The sequence below is a fragment of the Lampetra fluviatilis genome, chromosome 12 (genome assembly GCF_964198595.1).
Source record: "Lampetra fluviatilis chromosome 12, kcLamFluv1.1, whole genome shotgun sequence".
Classification (NCBI taxonomy): domain Eukaryota; kingdom Metazoa; phylum Chordata; class Hyperoartia; order Petromyzontiformes; family Petromyzontidae; genus Lampetra; species Lampetra fluviatilis.
Genome location: NC_136286.1, coordinates 13,809,973 through 13,818,885, shown reverse-complemented (window position 1 = coordinate 13,818,885; position 8,913 = coordinate 13,809,973).

The window sequence follows — 8,913 nt, the reverse complement described above, 5'->3', positions numbered from 1 at the left end:
GTGGTGGTGGGGTCAATGCAAGGAGTGGCTGGCGTTGTCTCCCCGACAATGGCATTGATTACCCCTGCACTAAGCATATCGAGGAGGTACACGTTTCTTTAGAACTGTTTTTTTTGTTTACTTTGTTTTTCTTGCCCCGCACCTGCGATAATCATGTTTGGCCACGTATGGTGCAAACGAAGTTCAACATAAATACATGACCAAGCGGTAGCGCATTCGCCACTTGTTGCAGAGGTTTGTGGTTACATTCCGGCAGGCTGCCCTGGTTAATGCTGCGGGTCTATTAATCATAAAACACACACACACAGTGGATGTTAAGGATCCCTGACAAAATGTTCAAAACAAGGCGCATCCCTTGGTGGTTATCTGTGAGATTATAGATGCAGTAACCTGTTATTTGCCATTGCGATCATTAATTACCGATGCCACGCTTCGTGTGGTACTGACCAATGCAATAATGAACAAGTGGTCAACGACGTTTCTTGTGAAACCGCTGCAGTGTACACTTGTGCACAAACAACTCAAATGACAAAATAGCACAAATTGCTCGATACTTTCAATTACGACTCTCCCCTTTTCATTTCCATGCAAAGAAAGTCTTTGGGAGTCTAAAATATATGCTAGTTCCAATCCTACACTGTATCCATGAATGTTCCAGGTGGACACCTCCAAGCTATGTCCATGTGCATGACAGTTGTTCCTATTGTGTGGGTTACGTATTGTTTACTACAATTATCCACCACATAAAAATTCAGGATCAATGCAGATAATTATTAATTTGCTGCTAAACTCCTCTTATCTGTCAAAACTTGTGAATAATAAGAACAAAATTATGGATTGTTTATTCAGTGAATGCTGGGGGGGAAAGACACCAATATCAAGTTTCACGTTTATTTGTTCAACCAGTTGTTGAGAACTCGAAGGACCAGAATTAGTCTCATTTGCAAGTGATCTGGCTCAATATAATGACAAAAGCAACACAAAAAGTACAGCAATGAAGTCAACATAAATGAGAACAGAGAGGCGTTGAAACGCCGCACAAACACAAATGCCAAATAATAACCTCCCTGCAGTACAAGTCAGCTCAGATTATTACAAATTAAGTTACTCAAACATTGTACTGACATATATATATACAGCTTCAATTCATGAAATGGAATTCTAGATTTGAAGTTTTTGTGACTGCAAGGATTTATACTCTTTGTTTTTTTCGGTAAAGTCACGTAGGTGAAAACAAAATAAAATAAAACAACTAAATTAAATCACAACGTATGGATCCTTGCAGTCACGAAAACTTCAAATCTAGAATTAATCTCCTCTACAGGGAGGAATTCCACCTATCTGTTCGAGTTTTTAACAGACAACGTGACAAGAAGTCACAGCTGATCGAGACGCTAACCTTCCTCAAGAGATGCCACGACAATAAGGTAATATACCCTATATAAACACGTGCCTCTAAATAGCTCTCCTCGTACTCTTAGGTTTTTTCGGTAAAGTCACGTAGGATAAATAAATAAATAATATGTGAAATAATTGGGAAAAATGATTATTTATTTAATTTGCAAATAATAATAAAAACTACATAAAAGGAAATAAATAATTATTTCTTTCTTTCTATTGTTTCTTCTATTTATTATTTATTTATTTCCCTACGTGACTTTACCGAAAAAACCTAAGGGTATGAATCCTTGCAGTCACGAAAGCTTCAAATCTAGAAGCTCTCTTCATATGCTACAGTAATTTTGCTGGAGCAGTCACACCTGATGACGGATGCTTGTGTTGCTTCCGAAACGTCGTAATTTAATTTAGTTTTATTTTATTTTGTTTTCACCTACGTGACTTTACCGAAAAAAACAAAGAGAATGGAATTCTAGTTAAGAGCCGTGGTTCAACACGAATGATAAGATGACTTGCCAGCGCAGGTTCAACTCCTATGCATCCATGCAAAGCGGTTTCTGACCGTGAATGGTGTGTATGTGTAGGGGTGTTAGAGAGAGAGCCCGTTATGCATGGCAGCTTATGGCAAACAAACACAGTGGGCGGGGCTACGTGAGTGCACGGGGAGGTGCTCTCTACGACGTCCGCGCCAGGCACCCCGGGGGGGCTGATTCGGAGTTATGATCCCCCGGGGCCCCACCCCTCAAGGGGGGGGTTGGGTATAAAAGGGGATGTGTCGGAGGGCTCGGGGAGAATGTTAAGCTAACCAGTGAAGACTGAAGACGTCTTAGCTAGAGCCCTGGACTCCCCTGGTTCGCCGTCCTTATCAGGGCCGAACAGGACCGAGCCAGCGGCGTGGTCCCGAGATCCAGAGCCGGTGCTCCTGTCAGAGCTGGTCTGGGACTCAGGGTACCGGGCCCGACTTACCAGTGTCGGGCCAGATAGCCTCCCCTAGCCCGTTAGTGGAGGACTAGGAGGCAGACTAGGAGTAGCTAGCGCGTGTATCCCCAGCTAGCCGGGTGAGGGGGCCGATACCCCCTCTAGTGTTGTATGCCACAACCGTGCTGTGTGGAATAAACCCGTGTGCCTCCAACTCCGGCGTCCAAGAGTCGTGAACTCTACTACATCTGGTGTCAGAAGTAAAGATCTACGAACATGGACACGCGCCGGACAGCTCGAGTCAGGGTACCGGAGGGGGAGGACACCGTTGCAGTCGGGGAGCCCGGGACGGCTGAAGAAAGCACAGAGCAGTCGGGGCCGGATGCGTCCACACCGCAGCAACAGGAGAATGGGGAGCCGTCGACAGAGGGGCTGAGGCAGGCGCACACTAAGCTGGCGGAACTGCTGTACGCCGCTGCCACCATGCTGGACCACATCACACAGCTGGGGGCTGCTGGACCGCCACGGGGCGAGGGCAGCCGACGACCACAGCGCCTTCCCGCCATTTCGACGGAGCACCACTTTGAAAATCCCGCCATCGCCGCGGCTGCTGTTGAGGGCGTGGCCGGTCTGAGCATCGCGTCCAACGGCGGCCGTACAGTACATGCCGCGTCATCACCAACGGACGGAACGTCACCACGGGTGCGACCGGCGATGCCATCGGTTGTTCGCGCCGAGGCAGAGCCGGGTGAGGGGGACGAGGGAGTGCGCCCTTCCGCAGCAGCCGCTGCGTTACATCAGCGACTCCCTCCACTCAAAGAATTTGTGGGCGAGGAAGGCGACTGGGGCGGCTTCCAGCGGCGCTTCCTCGCTCACCAGGAAATGGCGCAGTGGACGGACGCCGAGGCTCTCCGCGCGCTGCCGGCACTCCTCGACAGCGACGCCCTCGCCACTCTAACATCGGCACCGAAGGAGAGGCGCTCCACGCTGCAGACGGCGATGCAGCTGCTGGCTGCAGTCTACGGTCCGCCGTCGGACTGTCGGCAACTCTTTTACAATCGCCAGCGGGGGGCAAAGGAGTCGCCCCTGGCGTACCGCACAAGCCTCCAGGCACTGGCGAAGGCGGCCTTTCCACGGATGGACCACGAAGGTATCGACGCCATGGTTACGGAGAAGATACTCCTGCTGGCGGACGACTTGGATATCGTCATCGTCGCACAGGACGACGCGGAGATGTGCTCCCTCCAAGCGGCACGACTCCTCCACGCAAACCTGCTCTCGCAACGACGGAAGGCCAGCAAGGCGGCGAGCGGGCGTGCCGTGGCGGCAGCCACCCTCCCGGCGGAAGAGATTTGCGCCATCGACCATCAATGGCAGCAGGGAGCGGGAGTACGGGCGGACCGGGGCGCTTCGAGCCATCTCGACCATCCATCGTCGTCGCCAGCGCTCCCGCGCTGTTACAACTGCGGCATCCGGGGCCATGTCGCCTCGGGGTGCCGCTCTTCTCGGCAGCGCGGGACGACACCTCGACGGGACGCCGGCCCTCTTCCCAAGCTCCATCATCGTAACCCGGCGAGTCGCGGCACCCCTCATGTTTGGCCCACGCACACGCCCATCACACACTCAAACACCGCAGCGAATGGGGGGTCGATATCGCGCACCATCGCACCAACACGCACCACTCTGGGTACTCATATCGAACCCAGCCAGTGGTCCGTGTTGGCCCATCGCGTTGTAGCCGCATCGTCGGGGTCGTCTGCCGTTGTGGGGCACATCGACGGGGTTGAGGTGCGCATCCTGGTCGATACGGGAGCATCGGCGACCATTAATTCGGAATTAATTTACAATATTCTCCCTGTCCAAAGCCGTCCTTTGATGCCCGTTAACGTGCCATTCTATGCTGCTAATGGGGGCTCACTTGGCATCATTGGACAAATTCGAGCCCAAATTTGTGTCGGGGTTATTAAATTGTCTGGGCCGATTTTTGTTTCCTCCTCGCTGGCGGTTCCGTGCCTGCTGGGGACGGACTTCCTGGCCAAAATGCCGATTAGGATATTAATCGACCAGGGATGCATTGAGCTCCCATCGGGCCGACGCATGGCGTTTCTACCATCCCCCGTTACGAGTCGGACGGCGTTCGCGACGGTGCCGGCGTTCGTAGATAGAACGGTGCGCGTTCCTCCGGGGGCACAAATGTTGATTCCTTTGAAACTTCGGCGGCCTTTCGCTAAGGGCATTGGGGCCCAGGGGGTTCTGCTGGGGCCGTCTAGGGCCGGGGTTAGTGGACCTCATTTACTTCCGGCCCAGACCAAAGTGAGAGGGGACGGAGACCCCTTCATCGCGGTCCTCAATGTGGGCTCGCAGACGGTGGTGGTCCCTCAAGGGACCGTACATGCTCACGCAACGCCGGTGCCCTGTGAGGAACCCGTCGCGAATCACGTGAGCGCTGTCCCTGCGCCGCGACCACATTCGCACAGCGATGAAGGGTGGCTCGAGGCGCTTTGTGCGGGATCGACGGACCTGTCAAATTCAGAGCGTCAACAGCTTAAAACACTACTGCGGGAATTTTCCGACGTTTTCAGTCGGGACAAATACGATTTGGGCTGCACTCATCTGCTGCGTCACCATATTGATATGGGTGACAGCGCACCAATACGCCAGAATCCTTTTCGGTTAAGTCCCGCCGAAAAGGACCATGTCAAATCGGCTGTTGATAATATGTTAGCCGCCGACATCATTTCTCCTTCCACCAGCCCTTGGGGAGCGCCGATCGTCCTAGTTAAGAAACAGGACGGCTCGTTGCGGTTTTGCGTTGATTTTCGGCGCCTTAACAAAATTTCGGTGGCTCCCACGGATGGATGAATCGCTTGACGCCTTGGCGGGAGCGCGATTTTTCTCCACATTGGATTTACTTTCGGGATTCTGGCAGCTTCCTCTGGACGATGATTCAAAGCCTAAAACTGCTTTCCGTACACCGCACGGCCTGTTCCAATTCAACCGGTTGCCGATGGGACTCCACTCAGCGCCGGCAACTTTCCAGCGTTTTATGGAATTAGTTTTGGCTGGATTGCAATGGGAATCGTGCTTGATTTATTTGGATGACGTTATCGTCTTTAGTAAAACATTTGACGAACATCTCCAGAGGTTGCGGGCGGTTTTCCAAAAGATGCGGGCTGCTAATTTGAAATTCAAACCCCAAAAATGTCATCTATTACGCGAATCGGTGCGTTATTTGGGACACATCGTGGGACGCTCAGGTATTGCTACCGATCCCGCCAAAACGCAGTGCGTCAGCTCCTGGCCGACTCCCACCTCGGTGGGAGAGGTCAGGAGTTTCATTGGCTTCGCGTCCTATTACCGACGGTTTTTCGCGGATTTTGCGACGATTGCGAAACCCCTACATGCTTTAACGTCAAAAGGGGTTCGGTTCCACTGGGGACAGGAGGAGGAGGCTGCTTTCCGCTCCCTTCGGGACGCTCTGGTGAAAGCTCCTCCCTTGGTTTACCCCGATTTTTCTAAGCCCTTTTTGCTTGACACTGATGCGAGCAACATGGGTATTGGGGGCGTGCTTTCCCAGGTGGTTGACGGCGTGGAACGGGTGGTCGCGTACGGTAGTCGGGTGTTGTCTCCCGCGGAGCAAAGATATTGTGTCACCCGTCGGGAACTGTTGGCAATTGTCTATTTCATCCAACAGTATCGCCCATATCTGTACGGTCGGCATTTCACCGTCCGCACAAATCATGCGGCACTACAGTACGCCCTGCGAGTTCAACAACCAGGACTTTGATTTTGAAACCACCTACTGTAAGGGCGTTCGCCACACCAATGCGGACGCTCTGTCGCGCATGCCAACCACCTCCGAATGTGCATGCCTCCTGGGGTCTGGACGTTGCAGGCCTCCGGGGGACATATCGGTTCCGGTCTTGGCGGCCGCCGACGACGACGAAACATTGATTACTAATTCGATCGCACAACAGGGAAAAGATTCCCTGTTGGGGTTGCCCGTCACTGAATGAGGGCGCCTCCAGATGGAGGATACCTCCCTCCTCGGGTGGCGTCGTCGCGTCGGCGGTTCTGCGCGGGGGAGGGGTGATGCCGACGCATGGGAGATGGTGCAAGGTCTGCTGATGCATTGGGACGGAAAATCCCATCGACACCGGCTGGTGGTCCCTTCTGGGTTGCGGGGCAAGGTGGTGTGGGCCGCTCACGAGCGCCTCCTACACCTGGGGACCCAAAAGACCCTCGCCTTGCTCCAACTTGATTTTTTTTGGCCAGGCATGACGAGGGATGTCGGGGATTTATTGGGGTCATGCCCTCGGTGCGCGCAACGAAAACCGCCAGCACGGGAGTCTAACCCACCCTTGCAATCAATCAAAGTGTCCAGAGTAAACGAGCTTGTCGCGCTGGATATTTTGGGCCCATTCCCCGCCACCCCCAGGGGCAATAGATATTTGTTGACTGGTGTGGAGTATTTTACGCGCTGGCCTATGGCCTGGCCCCTTGCCAACCAGTCGGCAGCAGCCATCGTGGAGGCCTTTGTTCAGGGATACGTCCTGGACAAAGGTGCTCCGGAGCGGCTGCTGACCGACCAGGGCAAAAATTTTCCGGCAAACTACTCCAACAAGTCTGTGAGCTCCTGGGCACGAAAAAAATTTGTACCTCCCCGTATCACCCGCAAACTGACGGGATGGTCGAGCGTCTGCATCGAACCATCACGTCAATGTTGTCACAGCAGGTTTCGGACTCACAGACCGATTGGGACCTGCAAATTCAAGGGGTCTTGGCGGCATACCGGATGGCCCCCCATGCAGCTACGGGATTTTCCCCCTTCTACCTCATGTACGGCCGCGAACCTGACCCGCCTGTTCGTGCCCAGCTGCAGATCCCCGCGCCGCAGAGTAAAACTAAATTGGCTGACCATGTAAAATTTAATCTGGCCAAATTAACAGAGGCACGGGATGCTGCCATGCAAAACTCTGACCTCCGTCAGAAAGCGAATGAGCGGCTCAGACTGGGTCGGGCGCACATGCTGCAGTGGAAGCCGGGGGACAAGGCATGGCTGCACTGTCCCCAGGTGCCACTTGCAACCTCCTCTAAGCTGGTGCGGCCGTGGCGGGGCCCTGTGGAGGTGGTCGAGGTTTTGCGACCGCAGTGCGTGCGCATCAAATGGGGGAAGCGGCGGTGGTTCGTGCACCCCTCTAGATTAAAACCCTTCGTTGCGGTACACATCCCCACTTCACACACGCGTGGCCAAACATGTGGGGGGTCGACCGACTCACTGGGTCCGTCTCCGTCGCTCTCACCTAATGCCTTGCCGGCTGTGCCACCTCCAGGTGCATCAGGAGTGACAGGCTCACGCCCGATCACCCCTCCTGGGGATGCCAAGGGTCACGCGGCGTCGGATGAGGACTGACTCCGAGACGGACAGTTGCCACCTGACGGTCCGCCACCCGGGGTTACCCCGTGTGAGGGGCCCGCTGCAAGGACGCGCGCTAAAATGCGCAGACTGTTGTGAGGCCGGAAGATGTGTACATAGGTTGTGTTCATTGTGTGTTGTGTGGGTGGTGGGTTCCCTGCTCATTGGATGTACATATGTTGGGTTCGCCATGTGTTGTGTGTGTGGTGGGTTCCCTGCAAATTGTATATAGGCTGTTGTTACGGAATTCGTATTTATTCGGGGGGGGTGCGTCGGGTTGTTTTCTCTTCTCGCTGTTGCGTTCTTGTTGTGTTCTTGTTGTTGTTCTTGTTATTGTTGAAAAATAGTGAGGCACACACGCGGTCAGGGGGTAAATGCGCTTTTATTGTCATTTTTTTTGTATGTTGGCAGCCGGGACGGCTGCAAGCTATGCGGGGGGGGGGGGGGGGGTGATGTAGGGGTGTTAGAGAGAGAGCCCGTTATGCATGGCAGCTTATGGCAAACAAACACAGTGGGCGGGGCTACGTGAGTGCACGGGGAGGTGCTCTCTACGACGTCCGCGCCAGGCACCCCGGGCGGGCTGATTCGGAGTTATGATCCCCCGGGGCCCCACCCCTCAAGGGGGGGTTGGGTATAAAAGGGGATGTGTCGGAGGGCTCGGGGAGAATGTTAAGCTAACCAGTGGAGACTGAAGACGTCTTAGCTAGAGCCCTGGACTCCCCTGGTTCGCCGTCCTTATCAGGGCCGAACAGGACCGAGCCAGCGGCGTGGTCCCGAGATCCAGAGCCGGTGCTCCTGTCAGAGCTGGTCTGGGACTCAGGGTATCGGGCCCGACTTACCAGTGTCGGGCCAGATAGCCTCCCCTAGCCCGTTAGTGGAGGACGAGGAGGCAGACTAGGAGTAGCTAGCGCGTGTATCCCCAGCTAGCCGGGTGAGGGGGCCGATACCCCCTCTAGTGTTGTGTGCCACAACCGTGCTGTGTGGAATAAACCCGTGTGCCTCCAACTCCGGCGTCCAAGAGTCGTGAACTCTACTACATATGTATGCACGTGCTGTGTGTTGACCATACATGTGTGCTCAGTGTGTGTCTGCGTGCAGATTGCGTGTATTGAGCACGTTTGTGTGCTGACCAGGGGTACAATATTTTGTAGGTATCTCTGAGTCGCCTCTTGAATGCGCCG